The sequence below is a fragment of the Canis lupus genome, chromosome 19 (genome assembly GCF_011100685.1).
Source record: "Canis lupus familiaris isolate Mischka breed German Shepherd chromosome 19, alternate assembly UU_Cfam_GSD_1.0, whole genome shotgun sequence".
NCBI classification, from domain to species: Eukaryota; Metazoa; Chordata; class Mammalia; order Carnivora; family Canidae; genus Canis; species Canis lupus.
The window spans coordinates 35,933,201-35,953,786 of record NC_049240.1 but is presented as its reverse complement, the minus strand read 5'-3'; the positions used below and the strand labels follow the sequence as shown (position 1 = coordinate 35,953,786).

Here is a 20,586-nt window from a genome sequence, read left to right as displayed (position 1 = left end):
TATTTTTTTAAAAAGATTTTATTATTTTTTTAAATTATTTATTCATGAGAGACACAGAGAGAGAGACAGAGAGAGACAGAGAGAGACAGAGAGAGGGATAGACTAACAGGCAGAGAGAGAAGCAGGCTCCATGCAAGGAGCCTGAGTGGGGCTCGATCCTGGGACTCCAGGATCACACCCTGAGCCAAAGACAGGCACTAAACCACTGAGCCACTCAGGGATTCCCTAAAGCTCTACTTTAATTCTATGAATTGAAAGAAGAAAAATGGAACCATTATAGGAATTAACTTTCTGTGTGATGAGTCTAGCAATACTGATATAAAATTAGACTCATTTTATTATTCAGACTTCTTCTGTTATTCAGGTCAATAAATTAATAGCTATCATTTTATATTTTATTCTTGCACATGAAAAGTTGTAATTAAAAGTGAGCAAGGCTAATTTAGAAGAATAGTAATTTGATCTAAATAAAAAGTCATGTTGCATAGAATGTTATATAAATATGTCTTTTGTTGCTACATGTATTAAATCCTTATTTTTCTAGTATAGTCATCTTAAATTATAACATTTGAAGGCCATGGAAGCTTTTTAAAAAGATTTGAGTCCTCCAGTTTTAATATGATCAGTGATATTGCTACAATTCCTGTGATGGATAGTGAATAATATTTTGTTAGTGTTACATTATCAACTTTCTTGAGAAGCAGAAATCTGATCTTTAAATCTTCATTAAACATGTAATTTTTTTTCATTTATTGCCCCTAAAATGGTTTATTGCAAAGTAAAAAATTAAGTAAGTTATAATTTTATACCACAAAACAAGGAAACAACCATTGTGGCAACAGACATCAGAGTACTCTCTCACTTGCTAAGGCAGGACTTCTTGGCTTCTATTCCCCACTCAAATTTTACATGTGCATGTCCAGTATTTTCCCATGGCCTTCCTGACTAACATCTTGATGGCTTGAACTTCTCGAGACCATGGAACTGTCTATGGCCATGAGGAAAGTAGATGGTGCACCAAGTGAGTCCTCAGAGGACAGCATCAAATTCTTCTCCGCACTCCACAAGAGATTTGAAGCATCTCCCAGTGTGCTTAATTTTATCAGCAAGAACCTAGTAACTATGCCTTATTTAAAGCATTAAGCTTAAGTTATATTGCATTTGAAAAGCTTTGAGAAAAGAAGTACAATATTGATGTTTGTCTGTAAACTTAACCACCAGTTGAAGCAAGAACTCTATTCTGTGAACCTAAATCTCTCATGTACCAAGAGAGAACACAGCAGAAACTCACAGTACAAAATGGAGAACTCCCAATCCTAAACCAGCTCATTTGAATTCAAACTATTTAATAAATAGCACTGTTTAAAAATAAAAATTCTGGAACAAATGTCAAATCAGACATTAAGGCAACACATGTAAATTGGACCTGTCCAAACCAAGACACATAGTTAGCCTGTGTATGTGTCACCACTGTCAGACCTTCTGAATTACTGCCACTCATAGATGATTTATCGGATTCACATGTAAAATATTTGTCAATTTGACTAATTTCCAATTTAATTATCTCAACTTTCATTTCCATAATAATTATGCTCATCATATATGTTCTTGAAATATCCTTAATGCTTTTATAGTTGTTGGATACCATAAGAATAACAACATGAGTTAAATACTTCAAAATTAAACCCATATTCAACAAAATGTGATGCTTGCTCATAATTCCTACCACCTATTGTTGGTATGGATAGACCTAATGTATTTTGCTATGGAGGATAGCTTTTTCCCACATGTGTGAAAGTAAATAAGAGGTCACTAGAAGAGAAGCTTCTAGTTTTAATGCTACTGAGTAAATTATCCAAAAAATTCAACCCATATGAAATTACATAAAAGGAAGATTGAAAAAATATGACCCATCAGAGAAATGCCCAATTATAAATCCATGCCCCAAAGCTGAAATCCAGAGCCTTTAATAGCAGCAAAAATATTTGCTGACCTTTTGTTTTTGTATTGAATGACCATTCCACTCTTCTCTGATAGAAATCCTATTATGTTTCAAGTTTCAAAAGTCATGCCTTTTCGTTACCTTACTCTCTCTGTGTTTTTATTCCAGCTACATGTCCTGAATCATCATCATGTTTTCTTTTAAATACTTACTTATTTTTCTATATTGTATAAGGCTCTGTCTAGGACAAGGCCAAGTCTTATTCCTTGTATTTAAACATCCACTTAGTGTGATTTAAAACAGAGTAATAGCTCAAGACATGTTTGTTGAAAAGACATCAAGATTGCATTCATTTTCTGGTCATAGCTGTCTTACTAATCACCTAAATGATTACCATTTAAAAATTCATATATGATTTATAATACTGAAAATTTTGTGGACTCCAGTATGACAGTTGGGTTTCTAATAACTATACTTGAGACAAAAATGGCATCAAAATCTATTTTGATTGCCGTAATGCTTTTAAATAAACATAGAGGCAAGCAGAATTTGTGTAATTTCTCAAAACCAGCAATACACATATGTTTATGACCAGTTGTTCAGCCTATAGAAATTGGTGTGCATATGTATTTCTAACAGCCTGATAATAAATATGTTACTCCTGAAGAGGGCTTTGCTATTGTGGATGGGAAGATGATTTTATATAAATACATAAGTTACATCTTTCTGTAGAAACTTTGTCTCATATTACAGTGTCAGATTCAGTGTTGAGTTGTTGGCACTATAATAATGAATAGCAATTTTCACATGAAAGATTTTATAAAATCCTTTCATTCTTCAGCTTACTACCCACACAAGAGAACAATTTGGTTCAAGTACTTAAAATGACATATTTAGTGGCACCTGGATGGTTCAGTCAGTTGAGGGACTGACTCTTGTTTTTGGCTCAGGGTCTGGGGATCGAGACCCGTGTCGTTCTCTGCACTCAGTGGGGTCTACTGAAGATTCTTTCTCTTTTCCTCTGCCTCTCTCCCCCCTCACACACATTCTGTCTCTGTCTCTCTCAATCAATCAAATCTTAAAAAATAACATATTTAAAAATAGTAATTTGTCATGAGGCTTTCTTTAAGCCATCGATGTTTTTGGCACATGAAACTGGCTTTCTCACATAAAAAAGACCATTTTTTTTTTAATTATGAAGAACATAGTGTGTTTCAGGGAGAAACCATGTTTAAAGCATCTCCTTTTGTCAATGTCATTAGGCTTACCTAATCAGAGCTTTCATTCAATGTCTGCAAAATTTAGAGTGTCTCTAAGCACAAAATCTATGTATGCCAATATACAGAACACGTGGTGTTTCTATTTCAAGGAAAAATTGTGTTTACCCTATTACCTGTCATCATAATACCCGTCGGAATTGTTGTTGTAAGTCATTCATCATCTTAGAAGTAAATAATTTTCTTGATGTGTTGTAGGAAAAATACATCAATACAGAGAATGATGATGGTGTGATTATAGTAATTATCACATGTAACATGGGTAGTTACTACTATTTACTTCTGTTCTAATTCATTATAGAGCTAGTAAAAGTCACACTAAGGAGGATATCCAAGGTGAAATAACATTAAGGAATTTTTGTTCACTGGAAATGAAATGAATAAAGGCTTTGAAGTAGATTTGATTTATAGTTTTTTTCTGGCTAAACTCTAGGGCAAATTTTAATTAGCTATATTATGATTTTGAGAGGAATTAAAATAACTTTCAACTGGAAACAGTATTATAAATAGTCATCTAAAAGATGAGAAAGTCAAGAAGATAATAGATATTAAAATGTTCTATTATTCCAAAAGTTAACATTTGTGTTGTTGATTATAATTTTCTTTTACTAGATCCTGGATTATCCACAGGCAGAAATCACTTTATTGTTATTTTTCTTGTAATGCCAAACAAAGTGGTATATGGAATATATTGGCATATGGGAAGTGATCATGTGTGCTGAGTCTCATACTGGTGTGAGAGATCTGATTGTTAGATTTTCAGGAATTGTACAGACTGGTGTTGTCTTGGTAGCTTGACATCAGGCATGGTGGGAATATTTATAACAGAATTAGTCAAGAAGAAGGCTTTTCCCCAGAGAGCAGATTATTAAACATTTACTGGCATACCACCAGAAAGCTTTCAATAAATGGTAAATGGACAAAGAATGAGTGATTGGTTTTAAAAATAGTGATAATCTACAATAATACAAAGAAATACAAACTACTCATGAAATAAACACACAGCATTAAATAAGATAAAATATTTGGAATTTGGTGTCATATAGGCTTCCCATTCTAATGTGGACTCTAGCGCTGACTAGTTGTGTATTCTTGTGCAAGAAATTTAGACTCTTTGAGGTGGAAGTCTCTTCCAACATGTGAGGATACAAGGAAAAGTCTGCAACCTGGAGGAGGGTCCTCACTCAACCATGTGGCACCTCAATCTTGGACTTCCGGCCCAAAGAACTGTTTTGAACTAAAAGCCAACAAAGATTAAGTGGATAATGATAAAAATGAACACCCATTTTCTTTAAAAACAATTAGATTAGGAGTGTGTACAAAGGCTGAATTGCATATTTTTGATGCAGAGGCATTCAATTATGAAGGTAATCCTAGTTACATACCACTGGCAACTTTGAAAATGTCTGTACAGCTTGTGGTTTCCCTCAGGCTTTGAAATAATACCCTGTGGTCTTATGTATGGTTTGGGGTCTGTGCATATTAGTGGACAGTGTTTAGTGACTGTAGGCAAAGATACAAAGTAATGTGAAATCCCTAAGTATATACGGAAAGTGATCTGCTCCTGGAAGTGGTAGCAAGTTTCTACGGGGAAAAAAATAAAACTTGCAGCTGATAAAGATGATGATGATGATGATGATGAAGAAGAAGAAGAAGAAGAAGAAGAAGAAGAAGAAGAAGAAGAAGAAGAAGAAAAAAGAAGAAGAAGAAGAAGAAGAATGGAAGGTGAAGGAGGAGGAGTAGGCAGACAACAGTATGTCCCCCCTTCTTCGCCTCCATCCTCCTGACTATCCTCCGCCTCCTCCTCCTTCCCCTTTCTTCTTTTTCTTCTCTTCTTCTATCTTCTTCTCTCCTCTCCCTCCTCCTCCTCCTCCTCCTCCTCCTCCTCCTCCTCCTCCTCCGTCCTCCTCCCTCCGTCCCTCCCCTCCTCCTCCTCCCAGAAAGAAGAAGAAGAAGAAAGAAGAAGGACGTAGTAGTAGTAGTAGTAGTAGTAGTAGTAGAAGGGGCAGTCCGGGTGGCTCAGCGGTTTAGCACAGCCTTCAGCCCAGGGCCTGATCCTGGAGACCCGGATTGAGTCCCACATCAGGCTCCCTGAATGGAGCCTGCTTCTCCCTCTGCCTGTGTCTCTGCCTTTCTCTCTCTCTCTCTCTCTCATGAATAAATAAATAAATAAATAAATCTTTAAAAAAAAAGAAGGAAGAGGAGGAGGAGAAGAAGGAGAATAAGAAGATAATAATGAAGATGGAGATTTTGATGATGAGGAAGCAAAAGAAAAGCTTCAGTAAGTAAATGTAAGTGTAATACTCCAGCCAAAAATAGACAAAAATCAAACCAGAATGCAAAAGACTCAAAACCATTAACAGTAAGATCAAAAGGTAAGGAATCCTTAAAAAAAAAAAAAAAAAAAAAAAAAAAAAACAGAAAAAAATCCCCTAAAACACCAAAAGAACCTAGTTCTGTTGAAGACATTAAAGCAAAAATGCAAGTAAATAAAGAAAAAAGGTGGCTCTCCTCCTATCTTGGAAGCCAAATTCATCAATTATGTGAAGAGCCGCTTCTGGATGACTGACCCAGGAGGCTCTCCAAGATCGCTGGCAGTGAAGGAAGTCTCTTAGAGGCAATATTTTAAATAGTTTGCTAAAATTTTCCATCTTATTTCATTTCTGTAATGGATAATATATGGCTGTCCTTTTTATAATACAGAGTGTGAACTTTCCCTACTATGTCTGATAAATATTGTCCAGGTCCCATTGCTAAAAATGTGTTGTCCAAAATGTCTGTTTGATTTTTAAGAATGGAATTTTACCTTTACCTGGTTTTAAATATATGTGGAATGTCATAAGAGCAATGGTGGTCAGATAAATGGAAATGGTAGGGAGGCAAAAAAAATATATATGTGAAATAAACTCAGTATTCTAATGAAATAAAAAAAAACTCTTTGAAGTAACTTGCTCAATGGTGTGTATGAGAGAGAGAGAGAGAGAGAGAGAGAGAGAGAGAGAGAAATGGAGGTAATAATGTTCACCATATAGGAATATAATGGAGACTGCTTACAATTTATGAGATTGAATCATAGGGAATATATTTTGTTATACGTCACAAACATGTCACTTATTTGACATGGCTTGACTTCTTTAGTAGATGTGCAATAAATATTGGAAGAGAGACAAAAGGAAAGAGAAATAAAGGAGGTTAGGAAGAAAGAAACAAGAATATAGAGGCTTCAGAATTTTATTCAAGAATTTTTTCCACTATGTCCATACACATCCTGCCCAACCATCCAGTTCAGTAATATAATCAGAGACTTACACAGTCAGACTGTGATGTTCTCACAGTCTGGCTTAAGGTATTGAAGCCCCTAGAGCTTCCTTCTGCACTGGGCAATATACGTCTAAATATGTGATGTGTATTAGTATATTGTAATCTTTTGATAATGGTAGTCCATTTAGACTATATTTTGGGGACTAAGTTAAGAAACACTATGTAGCTAGCTAACTCATTTTAAAAAGTAATATATGTCTTTTTTTTTTTTTGAGGAAAAAAATCCTATCCGCACTGAATTTTAAAATAGCTGTATATCTAGAAAACACATGTAAATATTAATTAGAACATAAATCAGATCATGCTGTGCATCCTGTTCTGCAGAATGTGTTTCAAACGAACAAATATGCCATGGCTATCTTTCCATTGAATGCAGAGAGAACTTTTTTATCTCTTATTTTTATATGATGTTCCATGGTATGGATGATTCAAAGAAGACTAAATCAATATTCTCTCACTTTTGGCTTTCACGAACAATGCAGCAATAAGCATTTGTATATGCATGTATATATGTTTTTACATGTTATTTTCATACATGGGTAGTTACTAATATATGATGAAGCCTGAGAGTTGGAAGTGCTTCAAATTTGGCTAAATATGACTAAATTGTTCTCCAAGGAGATTGTGCTAATTTATATTTTTTCCAAAATGGCATTTTTTCTCCATATATTAAAAAACATAAATCATCTCTGGAATATTTTCAGGAGTTGCAAGAACTCTTTAAATTGGTATTAATTGGTTGTTACTGAGGCTGATCACCTCCATGTGTATTTATTTCTTTTTAATTTTTTTCTGCCCACTTTCTCTTCATATATTTGGCTTATCTTTCTGTTGGATTATAAGGCATCTTTTTAAAAAATATATTTGTCTGTCAGTATGTTCCAAATAATGTTTACATTTTTGTTTTTCCTTAACTTTCTCTGTGGTACTTTTTACTATGTCGACATTTTAAAATTTTATGACATGAAGTCTGACAGTATTTTTTTTTAAAGATTTATGTCACACACACATCCCTATCAATCCTTCCATTTTCTAATAGTTTATACATATTTTTATACTTAAATCTTAGATCTCTAGGGAATTTATTTTCATGAAATGATTAAGCATCGGTTGGTTCCTTATTACCTAATGACTGTAAGTTATCCCAAGGACACTTATTGAATTATCCACTTTTCCTTGTCCATTTGAATTACTTGTTTTCCAAGGGAGAGAAGTAAGATGGCAGAGGAGTAGGGTGACCAGAAACTTGCCTCCTCCCTCAAATAACAACTAGATAAATATCAAATCATTCTGAAGACCCAAGAAATCAGTTGAAATACTTCTTTTCCTATATTTGGATTGTCAATGTATCTTGGGTATAGACTTCCAAAAATTATTTTCCAGTGGTTATTCTAGTCTAGCAACTACAATATCCTGTTGTAATTTTGTTTGTTTTATTATATATTTTAATATTATCTAGGACAAATTCCTTTTCATCACTTTGTGTGTGTGTGTATGTGTGTGTAATTTACCTGGCTAGACTTGACATTTTCTTTTTCTAGATAAATTTTTAAATATTTTGACACATTGCAAATTGAAAGACACAGATGCACACACATTGGAATTTTCATTGAGCTTATGCCTAATGTTTTATAACATAAATTTCTGTATTTCTCTATTTATTTAAGCTTTTCTTCTTGCTTTTGCAGGTATTTTTGCAAAAATATTTTCAAGATTATTTTTTTTTTGCTGTTATTGGGAATGTGGTTTTTTAAAATTTAAATTCAATTGGCCAACATATAGTAAATACATCATTAGTTTCAGATGTAGAGCTCAATAATTCATCATTTGCATATAACACCCAGTGCTCATTACATCAGGTTCCCTCCTAAATGACCATCACCCAGTTACCCCATACCCCCCACCTCCCCTCCAGCAATCCTCAGCTTGTTTCCTGTAGATAAGAGTCTCTCAGGGTTTGTTCCCTCTCTCTTTCTTTCCATTCTGTTTTCCCTCCCTTCCCCTATGATCCTCTTCAATGTTTCTTATATTCCACATATGAGTGAAACTAATACAGGAGAGCTAGTTTCTTGTCTCATGGAGTTGAAGAATGAATCTCATGGACAAAGGAGAGTGAGTAAAGTGATAGAAGTTTATTAAACAAAGATACAGAGAAAACTCTCAGAAGTGAAAGAGATCCCAATAGGGTTGCAACTGAGGACTTTTTGGCTCTCCTTTTATTGAGAACCTAGCCAGGGACCCCAGGGCCTTGAGATTGTGGTGTAGTCTTGGTTTGAGCAGGGACTATTGATAATACTCTCAATGACTTACTTCTTTGTGGTCTGGTGAATTTCTATGATTACTTGGTAGCCATTAAAGAAAGGTACTCCCTAACATTTGGAGCTGGGGAGCCAGGTTTATTTTTTTATTTTTTTCCTGTTTTTTTTCTGTCTTATCTCCGTTTCCTTGGGATGGGTAGGAGCCTGAATCTTGGCCTTTCAGTTTCCTTCAGGTTTATGGGAATCCACGGATCTACGGGAGCCAACTTTGGGCCTTTCCCTTATCTTTCCCCGCCTAGCCCCCCTGCCTCTAACTCATTCCTACATCAAAACCATATGATAATTGTCTTTCTTTAATGGACTTATTTCACTCAGCATAATACCCTCTAGTTCTATCCATGTCAATTGGTAAATGGTCAGTATTCATCCTTTCTGATGGCTGAGTAATATTCCACGGTGTGTGTGTGTGTGTGTGTGTGTGTGTGTGTGTGTATACACACATCTTCTTCTTTCTCTGTTCATGTGTTGATGGAAATCTTGGCTCCTTCCATAGTTTGACTATCCATGTGGGATATTTTTTTAAATTGCATTTTCTAAACTGTTATTTGTGCACAATAAAGGTAGGGGATTTTGTATATTTGCTTTTAGCTTTGGCACTATTTTGAAATTCTTCACCATTTCTAATGCCTTTTTTGGTAGTTTCTCCTGGGTTTTCTATTTTTTCTACGGTTTTCCATATATTACATATTGAGTACTGTCCCTATGTTTTTAGTCTAATGTCATTAGCAAGCAATTCCAAAATAATGACAAGAAAAGAAAGTATTTTTTACCTTAAACCTGACTTTGTTGGCAAGGCTTTTAGGATTTAACCAGTTAACAGGATTTGTGTGGGCTGGTGAGATGTGTTACACGTGTTTATCAAGGTACATGCTCCATCAGCTCCTAGTTTCTTACAGTATTTTAAAAAATTTATTATACATTTATTACAACTTCCCATGTGTTTTTCCCTACTATTTTTATTTATTTTTAAAGATTTTATTTATTTATTCATGAGACACACACAGAGAGAGGCAGAGACACAGGCAGAGGGAGAAGCAGGCTCCCTGTGGGGAGCCCAGTGTGGGACTCAATCCCAGGACCCCGGGATCAGGACCTGAGCTGAAAGCAGACGCTCAACCGCTGAGCCACCCAGATGACCCAACCCCACTATTTTTTAGAGAGCAGTAACCATATTTCTAATCAAATTCAGAATGTAACTGTTATATTTCACTGATAATTTAATAGACTACTAAAATTGATTTGCTATCTTATTTAGAATTTTTGCATAGATACTCATAAGTAGGAGATATTTGTAATTTTCTTTCTCAGTCCTATCTTTTTTCCTAATAGTACTATTATGATTATGTAAGAAAGGACTGGAAATATTTCTCTCAGTTTATATCAGTGGTTCCCAACCCTGGCTGTACATTAGAATTTTAAAAACCATAAACATTAAAAAATTATTGGGGTCGGGGCCCCACCCCAGATCACTTGCGTGGACTGGAGTATCAGAATTTCAGTGTAATGTAGTCTCAGATTTCTTCTCTTTTTATCTTGTGTTAAATATGCGTGCCACGTTACTCATTCTTTCCAGCTGAGCAGAATAAGGGAGTCAGCATGCATCTGTCACCAAACCAAGCATTCATCCATTTTTCTTTGGAACAAAACTAGAAGTTTCTCAGGGTATTGGCCATTTGAAACTTTCACTAGGTGTTCATGACCCTTCTGTAAATAGAACAGCTAATGATATTAAAGTATTAAGTCTTCAATGAGATAGCAGGTTATGCTTAGTATCTGATTTTGAACCTATTATTTTCCCCACCACCTCTTTGTCCATCACAACTCACTTTTCCTATGTTCCTCTACCAACTTCTCTCTTCCTTAGAGTGAAATTGGTCTTCCATGCTTTAGATTCATTCTCCCCTCTCCATAATAACAAATTTGTCCTCCAAGAGTCTCTTTCTCCCTGTCCTTACATTCTATTTCTCTATTTATATTGCAAACGTCCCTCTTCTGCCAACTGTGACTGTACCATGTTGTTCACTGTGCCTCAGAATTTGTCTCTTGAAGGCAACCTTCCCACCCAATCTTAACTTGCTCTTTTGCTCCCAAGTTAAGCTTCAGGCTCTGTATGGATGCCCCCCCCCTTTATTTTGGATAGTTACAGGGAAACCAATCTCTTTGATAACTTTCACAATATTTTTCATTCTTGAATAAGTACCATCATCTGCTTAAGAACTGACTTCCAGGGCAGCCCAGGTGGCTCAGCCGTTTGGCGTTCCTTCAGCCCAGGGCGTGATCCTGGAGACCCGGGATCAAGTCCCACATCTGGCTCCCTGCATGGAGCCTGCTTCTCCCTTTGCCTGTGTCTCTGCCTTTCTCTGTCTCTGTGTCTGTCATGAATAAATAAATAAAATCTTAAAAAAAAATAACTTCCAATCAGTAGAGGGTAGGGGGGTGGGGGGACAGGGTAAATGGATGATGAATATTAAGGAAGGTATGTGATGTAATGAGTACTAGGAAAAAAAAATGAGTACTAGGTATTAAATAAGACTGATGAATCACTGACCTCTACCACTGAAACAAATAATACATTATATGTTAATTAATAGAATTTAAATAAAAATATTCTCTTGGAAAAATCGTAACCAAATAAACTGACTGTTCTTAACATCCCTCTGCAAGATATAAATCTCTAGGACCATTCACTAATTTGTGTATTCACATACCCAGGCATTCTAACATTCTCCACCAAACTCACATCCTGTTTTTCTCATTCTAAATTTGGTTACTATTTGCCTCTAAGAGACCAATGTTGTATTCTCAATCACTTTACTGGCAATGTGATTTCTCTCTGGCCTGACACACTTTCTCTATGCTTTCTCACACTAAGACTCCTGATTTCCTGACTCTATGTATCTTGTGTAAGGATTTGAATAAAACACACTCCCCATTCCTACATGTAATTCATCCGTCAACTTTATATTAAAAAATTCTGTTCATCTGGGACTTTTATCATCTGCTTACAACTCCTTACCTCTCCTCTCTATACTGCCACCTACCAAACTCCCAGGCATCTCTCCCCTCAATTCATTAAATATTTTAGCTTCCAGATGATTACCCTCATTCACACCAAGCCCTGCCACCACCCTGTTTGATACCTTATCACTGAACCCACCCACTCAGTCTGACCTCTGAAACAATGATCCCCATCTTTATTTCAGATAAATCACCCTCATCGATGACTCCACATTCAAATCTTCTTTCTCATGTAACAGATACATAATTCTAAAGTTTTACATTTAGACATTCTACTTCTTATCCTCTCATCTCTCTACTGAATTATGCATTTGTCTCTGTTATTTGCTTTGCTTTTTCATATCAGATGCATAAGTCCTACAGCTTCTGTTTCCAAAACTTGTCCTGCATCCAGTTATGTCTTGCCCCCTTGGCCACAATCATAGCCATTCTGGCCACCATTTTACCTCACCTCAGCTTCTGCAGTAGTCTCCGACTTGTCTCCCAGCTTGATTTTTGCTCCTCTGCTTTCGTTAGATACTACATCAGATCCTATCACAACCTTTTTATAACCCTCCATGGGCTACCTGTTGCAAATAGGATAATATCTGCACTCTTCAAAAGCTCTATACAATCTGTTCCCTACCGACCTCTTAGATCCTATTTCCTATCACTCCCCTTTAATCACTGTACACTAGTAACAGGGATCTTTCTCTCTTCTTCCTTTGAAGGGGCCAAGCTTAGTCCTGCCTCAGGCTTTTGTACTTTTTTTTTTCCTCCTGCCTGAAACATTTCTCTCAGATCTTTGCTTGGCTGCCTCTTCTGCATTATTTAGATTTTAGCTCAGATGCATCCTTCTCAGAGGATTCTGTTAAAGTACTCATCAACTACTCTCTTTCCAGTAGTTTTTGTTTTCCTGCATAGTTTTAGTCTTATGAAAACTTATGTTTTTCTCTCGTTTACATATTTAGTTTACAGATTTATCTCTCTGCCTTCCATCAGAACATAAGGTCAATAGGAATAGAAATCTTTTCTCTGTCTCTTTTGTCACTGTATCCTCAGCCTTAGAAGAATGCCCAGATTGTAGAAAATTCCCATTAAATGTCTGCTTAAAAAATGCATGAGAGAAAAACACTTCTTTCACCCCACCTGTTGTCCCTCTCTACTGCGCTCCCTTATTCATTTTAGACTTTGGGGCTCTTTGTTTTATTCCTATCCTAGATAGGATTCTCTGAACTATGACTACATTGGTACCCATCTGCCAAATCTGCAAGATCAGTGTAGGATTTTGTTATCTCCTGCCTGCATCTACCCTGCAAAGCACTGTTGGGGAAAGTCACATGGCTGTACACCTACTGCTCTGTGTTCCTGAACTTTCATTGTCATCATTGCCTTGCATCTCCATCTCCTTCCTGTTATTCTTTCCACCTGCGATGAGGGAAGACATGTCCTCTATTTTTATGTAAGGATGATACCTTCACTCCTTTCTGGATCTCATTTCTCCAGACTCCTCAGAGCCCTGCACCATTAGGTATCTCCTTTCTTGGGATCAGTTGCTCCCTCCCTACTTGCTACTCTTCATAAGCACTTGAACTTGTTTAGATCTCTGTCATCACTCGCCCTTATATTTTCAGGAATGAATTGCTGTCCACTTTCATTTTCTCCCCATGCTTCCCTATCGTGCACACAGTAGGTGCCCCACAGCACAATGTTGATAATATAGTTCCCCTGTGTAGAGAAACCTTTGGTGTGCCATCTATTGCAGGAGGTCCACACCCTTTGTCCTGGCCTCCACTTACTACACACATACATCCTTCCTTCCTTCTATTCTTTCTCCTTTCCCTACCTAACATTCCCTTACCTTCTATTCACTTACTCAACAAAGGCTACTTAAGTGCCTGTCGTGAAGTTAATACTCAAATTGGAAATTAACTATCTTCTAATATATATATTCTCTTGGCAAAAAAAAAAAAAAAAGTCAAACACTATAATTACAACATATCCTTTTGGGTCACTACCTCTAGGCTATCCTCTTAAGAAGTATTACTTAGGACAGCCTGGGTGGCTCAGCAGTTTAGCTCTGCCTTCGGCCCAGGGCCTGATCCTGGAGACCTGGGGTTGACTCCCACATCGGGCTCCCTGCATGGAGCCTGCTTCTCCCTCTGCCTGTGTCTCTGCTACTCTCTCTGCGTCTCTCATGAATAAATCAATAAAAAAATTTTTTTTAAAAAAGGTATTACTTATTATCAATTAGTGTGAATCTTTTCAAATACCTACTCACAGAAATTACATAGTATGATTTGTGTTTCTGTTTTCCTCTTACTTTGTTTTAATTTTTGCATAAATTGAATTATTATGCAAGAATTGTCAGCACCTTGTTTCTTTCACTATGTAGTAAATCTTGGAGAATCTGTAATATTAGTATACACATAAATCTAATCATTTCAACAGCTACAGAGCATTCAACAATATAATATTTATTTAGTTCATTAGCTTAGCTTATTTAGCTACTCCTTCATTAGTGGGCATTCAAGTTATTTTTATTTATTACTTATTTGTTTGTTTATTTTGCTATGTACTTTGCTGACAAAGTGAACTTTGCCACTTCTAGCTCTTGGACATATGTCCAATGATTTTCTAGGGTGGATATATAGAAATATAATTTCAGTGATGAAGGGTATACAGAATTTAAATTTTGCAGGTGCTATCAAATTGCCTTCCATATTGTCTATATTAATTTATATTTTCACCACCACAATATGAGAATTGACTATTCCTGTACATTCTTACTTGCCAAAATTTGTTTTAATAAATTTGTAAATTTACCATTCTGGTGAGTAAAAACAAATAAAAGAAAGGTGTCTTTTATAAAGTTTTGCATCTTAGGGTTACTGGAAAAGTTGAGTATCTTTGCATATTTTATTGGTGATTTTTATTTCATATACTATAATAAAACTATCCTTTGCCTTTTGAAATTGAACAATTTTGCTCATAAAAATTTTACTTTTTAAGATAATCTTATTACAGATGCTGATACTTTTCAGCTATCTCTCACTTTAATTTTAGCATTATTGTTTTGTCAGTCACATTTATCTACATTTTCTAATATGGAAAATGCTTCTGAATTTTAAGTCTTTGTCTATTTTTAAAGGTATACATATATATATTTTTGTCATTTTATACTCATTCTTTTAATCCTCACAACAGTATTGTGAGGCGGGCACTTTTATTATTTGCAGGATCATATGGTAATTCTGTTTTTAATTTTTTGAGGAATCTCCATAGTGTTTTTTTCATTGCAGCTGTGAAATTTACATTCCCATCAACATGAACAAGAGTTCTCTTTCTCTACATCCTCACCAACACTTAACATATCTCTTTTTATGTGTCATTCTAACAGATATGAGGTGACATCTCCTTGTGGTTTTGATTTGCATTTCCCTGGGGATTAGTGATATTGAGAATCTTTTTATGTGCCTTTTGACCATCTGTGTGTCTTCTTTGGAAAATGTCAATTCAGATCCTCTGCCTCTTTTTAATGGGATTATTAGTCATTTTGCTGTTGAATTATATGAGTTCTTTATATGTTTTAGATATTAACTCCATATCTGATACAGGATTTACAAATATTTTCTTTCACTCCACAGACTGTCTCTTAATTTTATTGGTTGTTTCTTTTGCTGTACAGAAGCTTCTTAGTTTTGCATGTCCCATTTGTTTAATTCTGCTTTTGTCATCTGTGCTTTTGGTGCCATATCCAAACCATTATCAAGGAGATTTTCTCTATGTTTTCTCTAATTGTACATTTAAATCTTTAATCTATTTCTTTTTTTAAAAAAAGATTTTATTTGATTATTCATGGGAGACATAGAGGCAGAGACACAGGCAGAGGGAGAAGCAGGCTCCTTATGTGGAACCTGATGTGGGATTCGATCCCAGGACCCTGGGATCACACCCTGAGCCGAAGGCAGACACTTAAGCACTGAGCCACCCCAGCATCCCTCTTTAATCTTTTTCAAGTTAATTTTTTTGAGTGGTTTGAGAGAGGAGTCCAGTTTTTTTTTTTCTTTTGTATGGGGATATTCAGTGTCCCAACACCATTTATTGAAAAGACTATCATTTCCTCATTGAGTGTTCTTGGATTTCTTGTCAAATATTAGTTTACCATATGTATGTGGGTATATTTCTGGTGTCTTGATTCTGTTCTATTGTACCGTGTGTCTCTTTTCATGCCAATTACTGTACTGTTTCTATTAGTATAATTTTGTAATATATCTTGAAATCAGAAATTGTGGTGTTCCCTGCTTTGTTCTTCTTTATCCAGATTTCTTGGCTACTTAGGGTCTTTTGCAATTCCATGCAGAATTTAGGATTTTTTTCTGTGAAAAATGCCATTGGGATTGTAATAGGAATTGCACTGAATCTGTTATTCACTTTGAGTAGCATGTAAAATTTCTACATTTTAAATCTTCTGATCCATGGTGTGGGATGGCTCTTCATTTATTTATGTCTTCTTGGGGATCCCTGGGTGGCGCAGTGGTTTGGCGCCTGCCTTTGGCCCAGGGCACGATCCTGGAGACCCGGGATCGAATCCCACATCAGGCTCCCGGTGCATGGAGCCTGCTTCTCCCTCTGCCTGTGTCTCTGCCTCTCTCTCTCTCTCTCTGTGACTATCATAAATAAATAAAATAAAAAATAAAAAAAATTATTTATGTCTTCTTTAAGTCCTTTTTTTTTTAAAGGTTTTATTTATTTATTCATGAGCCTGATGTGGACTCTGAGATCACAACCTGAGCCAAAGGCAAATGCTCAACCACTGAGCCACCCAGGCATTCCTTCTTTATGTTTTAAATGCCTTATAGTTTCAGGATGCAGATCTTTCACTTCCTTGGTTAAATACATTCCTTAGTATTTTACAGTTTTTGACTATTGTATTTTTTTCTCTATCTCTTTTTCAGATAGTTTGTTGTTAGTGGTAATCATGAAACTGATATTTGTATAAAGGTTTTGTATCTTGAAAATTTAATGAATTCATCTATTCTAACAGATATATGACAGTCTTTTTTTAAAGATCCATTCATTTATTTTAGAGAGAGCAAGGGGAGTGACAAAAGAAGAGAGGGAGAGAGAATCTCAAGCAGACTCCCTACTGAGCACAGAGCCCTATGCAGGGCTCAATTTCATGACCCTGGGATCATAGCTGGAGCTAAAACCAAGAGTGGGATGCTCAACCAACTGAGCCACCCATGCTCCCCTATGATGGAATCTTTAGTGTTATCTTTATATAAGATCATATTATATGCAAACAGAGACTATTTTACTCTCTTTTTCCTATTTAGATGTCTTTTATTTCTTTTTCCTGTCCAGTTGCTCTGGTTAGAACTTCTAGAACTATGTTGAATAGGAGAGATGAGAGTGGTTACCCTTATCTTGTCCCTGATTTTAGAGGAAAACTTCCAATGTTTTACTGTTAAGTATATTGCTATGTGTGGGTTTGTCATTTATGAGGTATGTTCCTCCTTTTTATGAATTTAAATTCAGTTAATTCACATGTAGCGTATTATTAGTTTCAGAGGTAGAGTTCAGTGATTCATCAGCGCTCATTATATCCCATGCCTTCTTTAGTATACATCACCCAGTAACTCTGTCCCTCCCACCTCCCTTCCCTCCAGCAACCCTCAGTTTGTTTCCTATGATTAAGAGTCTCTTATGGTTTGTCTCATTCCCTGCTTGCTTCTTGTTTTATTTTTATCTCCCTTCTCCTATGGTCATCTGTTTTGTTTCTTAAATTCTACATATGAATGAAATCATATGATAATTGTCTTTCTATAATTAACTTATTTTACTTAGCAGAATACCCCCTAGTTCCATCCACATCATTGCAACTGGCAAGATTTCATCTTTTTTTTTTTGATGGCCGTATTCCATACGGAATGGAATTGTATGTATATATACACATCTTTATCCATTCATCTGGACTCTTTCCATAGTTTGTCTGTGGTGGACATTGCTGCCATAAAAATTGGGGTACAGGTGTTCCCTTTGGATCGCTACATTTGTATCTTTGGGGTAAATACCTAATAGAGTAGTGTAATTGCTGGGTTGTAATATAGCGCTATTTTCAACTTTTTGAGGAGCCTCCATACTGTTTTCCAGAATGGCTGCACCACCTTACATTCCCACCAACAGTGTAAAAGTGTTCCTTTCTCTGCACATCCTCACCAACATCTGTCGTTTACTGACTTATTAATTTTAGCTTTTCTGACTGATAAAAGGTGATATCTCATTGTGGTTTTAATTTTTATTTCCCTAATGCCAAGTGATGTTAAGCACTTTTTCATGTGTCTGTTAGTGAAATGTCTGTTCATGTCTTCTGCCCATTTCCTCATTGGATTATTTGTTCTTTGGGTGTTAATTTGGTAAGCTCCTTATAGATTTTGGATACTAGCCCTTTATCTGATAAGACATTTGCAAATGGGGTATGTTCCTTCTAAATTCATTGTGTTGAGAGCTTTTATCATGATGGGATATTAAATATTGTCAAATTTTTTTCTACATCTGCTGAGGAGCTCAAATGATTTTTATCACTCATTCTATTAACGTGTTATGTCATGTTTATTTATTGGTGTATATTGACTGATTTTTGAATCTCAGTAATAAATCACACTTGGTTATGGTTTATGATCTTAGTAATGTGTTGTTGAATTCAGATTACTAGTATTTCCTGAGAATATTTGAGTCTATAGTCATCAAGGATATTGGCCTGTAGTTTTCTTCGCTTGTAGATCCTTATGTGGCTTTGGTATTAGGGTAATGTTGGCCTTATAAAATGAAGTTAGAAGTGCTCTATCCTCTTCAATACTTTGGAGGAGTTGAAGAAAGTTGGGCATGAGTTTAAGTACTTGGTAGAATTCATTGGTGAAACTATCTGGTCCTGACTTTCTTTTTGGGAAGTTTTTGTAAACTGCTTCAATCTCCTTAGTTATCATTGATCTGTTCATATTTTATATTTCTTCAAGATTCAGTCTTAGAGGTTGTATATTTCTAGGAATTTATCCATTTTTTTAAAGATTTTTATTTATTCATGAAACAGAGAGAGAGAGAGAGAGAGAGGCAGAGACACGGGCAGAGGGAGAAGCAGGCTCCATGCAGGGAGCCTGACGTGGGACTCGATACCGAGTCTCCAGGATCGGGCCCTGGGCTGAAGGCGGTGCTAAGCTGCTGAGCCACCTGGGCTGCCCTATCCATTTCTTTTAGGTTTATTTTTCATAGTTGTTCATTGTAACATCTCATAATTCTTTGTATTTCAGTGGTGTTAGTTATAGCTCCTCCTTCATTTCTGATTTTATTTATCTGAATCCTCTCTTTTCTTGGTTGGTCCAGCCAAAGATTAGTCAATTTTGTTTGCTTTCCCAAAAACAAAAACAAAAATCCAACTCTTTGTTTCATTGATTTTTTTTTTCTGTTGTCTTTTTAGTCTCTACTTCATTTGTTTCGGCTCTAATCTCTATTATTTCCTCTCTTGTGCTGCCTTGGGACTTAGATTATTATTTTTTCCTATATTTTAAGGTGTAAAGTTAGATTACTTTTTTCAGCTCTTCTTTTTTTTTTTTTTTTTCTAAATGTATGTGCTTATCATTATAAGTAATTGTGATAAATGATGGCTGGGGGAGCTTGAGTTAACTATAGGGCCCTTCAGGATCTGGCGTTGCAGATGGGATTGTCTCCTGCTGAGCCCTGGGTTAGCAGGTCTACTGTCAGACTTTGGCTTTGAGGGGGCTAGGGACAAGTATAGGATGCTTTCAGGATCTCCAGTGTCACAGGTGGGAGTATTGCCTAGCAAGTTTCTGTACTCGTAGGGCTGTTCACTGACTGGCTGAGATAGTCTGGAACTCAGCTATAGGTCCCTTTCAGAATCTGTGATCTGGCTGTATTTGGCAGCCTTACTTCTAGAGGCTCCCAGGCTGTGGCAAAGAGAGGGCCTGAAGCTGGTTCATGGACCACTTCAGCACCTATAGTTGGGACCCAGTTTTGCATGCCTATTACCCACCACACACATGTGTGGGGTAAGTCCTCCCAGGTCCCCGGCATATAGTGCTAGTGACAGGACAAAGACAAATGGGGCTGTAGCCAAGTCCTTATGGGTATAGAACTGTTTCTGGGTATGGAGGTGGGACTTTCATTGGCATGTCAGCCACCTGGGGGCAAGCCTGCCTTCTCAAAATGTCTCTCTTCAGTCTTGAAATTCACTGAGTTTTCACAGTCTCCTACCAGGCTCCCCAAACCCCAGGAAGGCATTTGTATCTGTGGATAAATGCCACATTATTGTTGTTTACAGGGTATGAAAAAGGGGGACATCTTACTCGGCCACTTGCCTGACATCACTCTACCTTTGGTATTTTTGGGTGTGGTAAGTGAAAAGCATTCAAAATGAAATTTATTTTCCAAAGAGATATGTTATCATTTCAATACATTTATAGAAAATTACATTTGTGCATTTTCTTTTATTGGGATTGTGTGTAATGTTTAAAAACAGATGAAAAAAAGCGCTTGGAAGAAAAACAAGGTTAATGGAAATGATACGATTATCATATTTTCTTTCTGGAACACAAGTTTCCTCTATGTGTCTTTTTCTTCCTTCCTGACTCTCTCTCCCACTCTGCCTACAAAGAAGTGTTTGATAGATAAATTAGGTAACTGTTCTTTGCATGACTGAATTGTTTGTGTTGAT

The 20,586-nt window shown here is 36.2% G+C and overlaps 1 protein-coding gene and 1 pseudogene across 2 annotated transcripts in view; both read left to right on the top strand.

The window, feature by feature from the left end:
* Positions 1 to 20,586, top strand: part of DPP10 (dipeptidyl peptidase like 10) — a 1,276,525-nt gene that overhangs the window by 220,511 nt on the left and 1,035,428 nt on the right. The window lies entirely within an intron of this gene.
* On the top strand, positions 979 to 20,234 carry LOC119864413 (annotated as a pseudogene).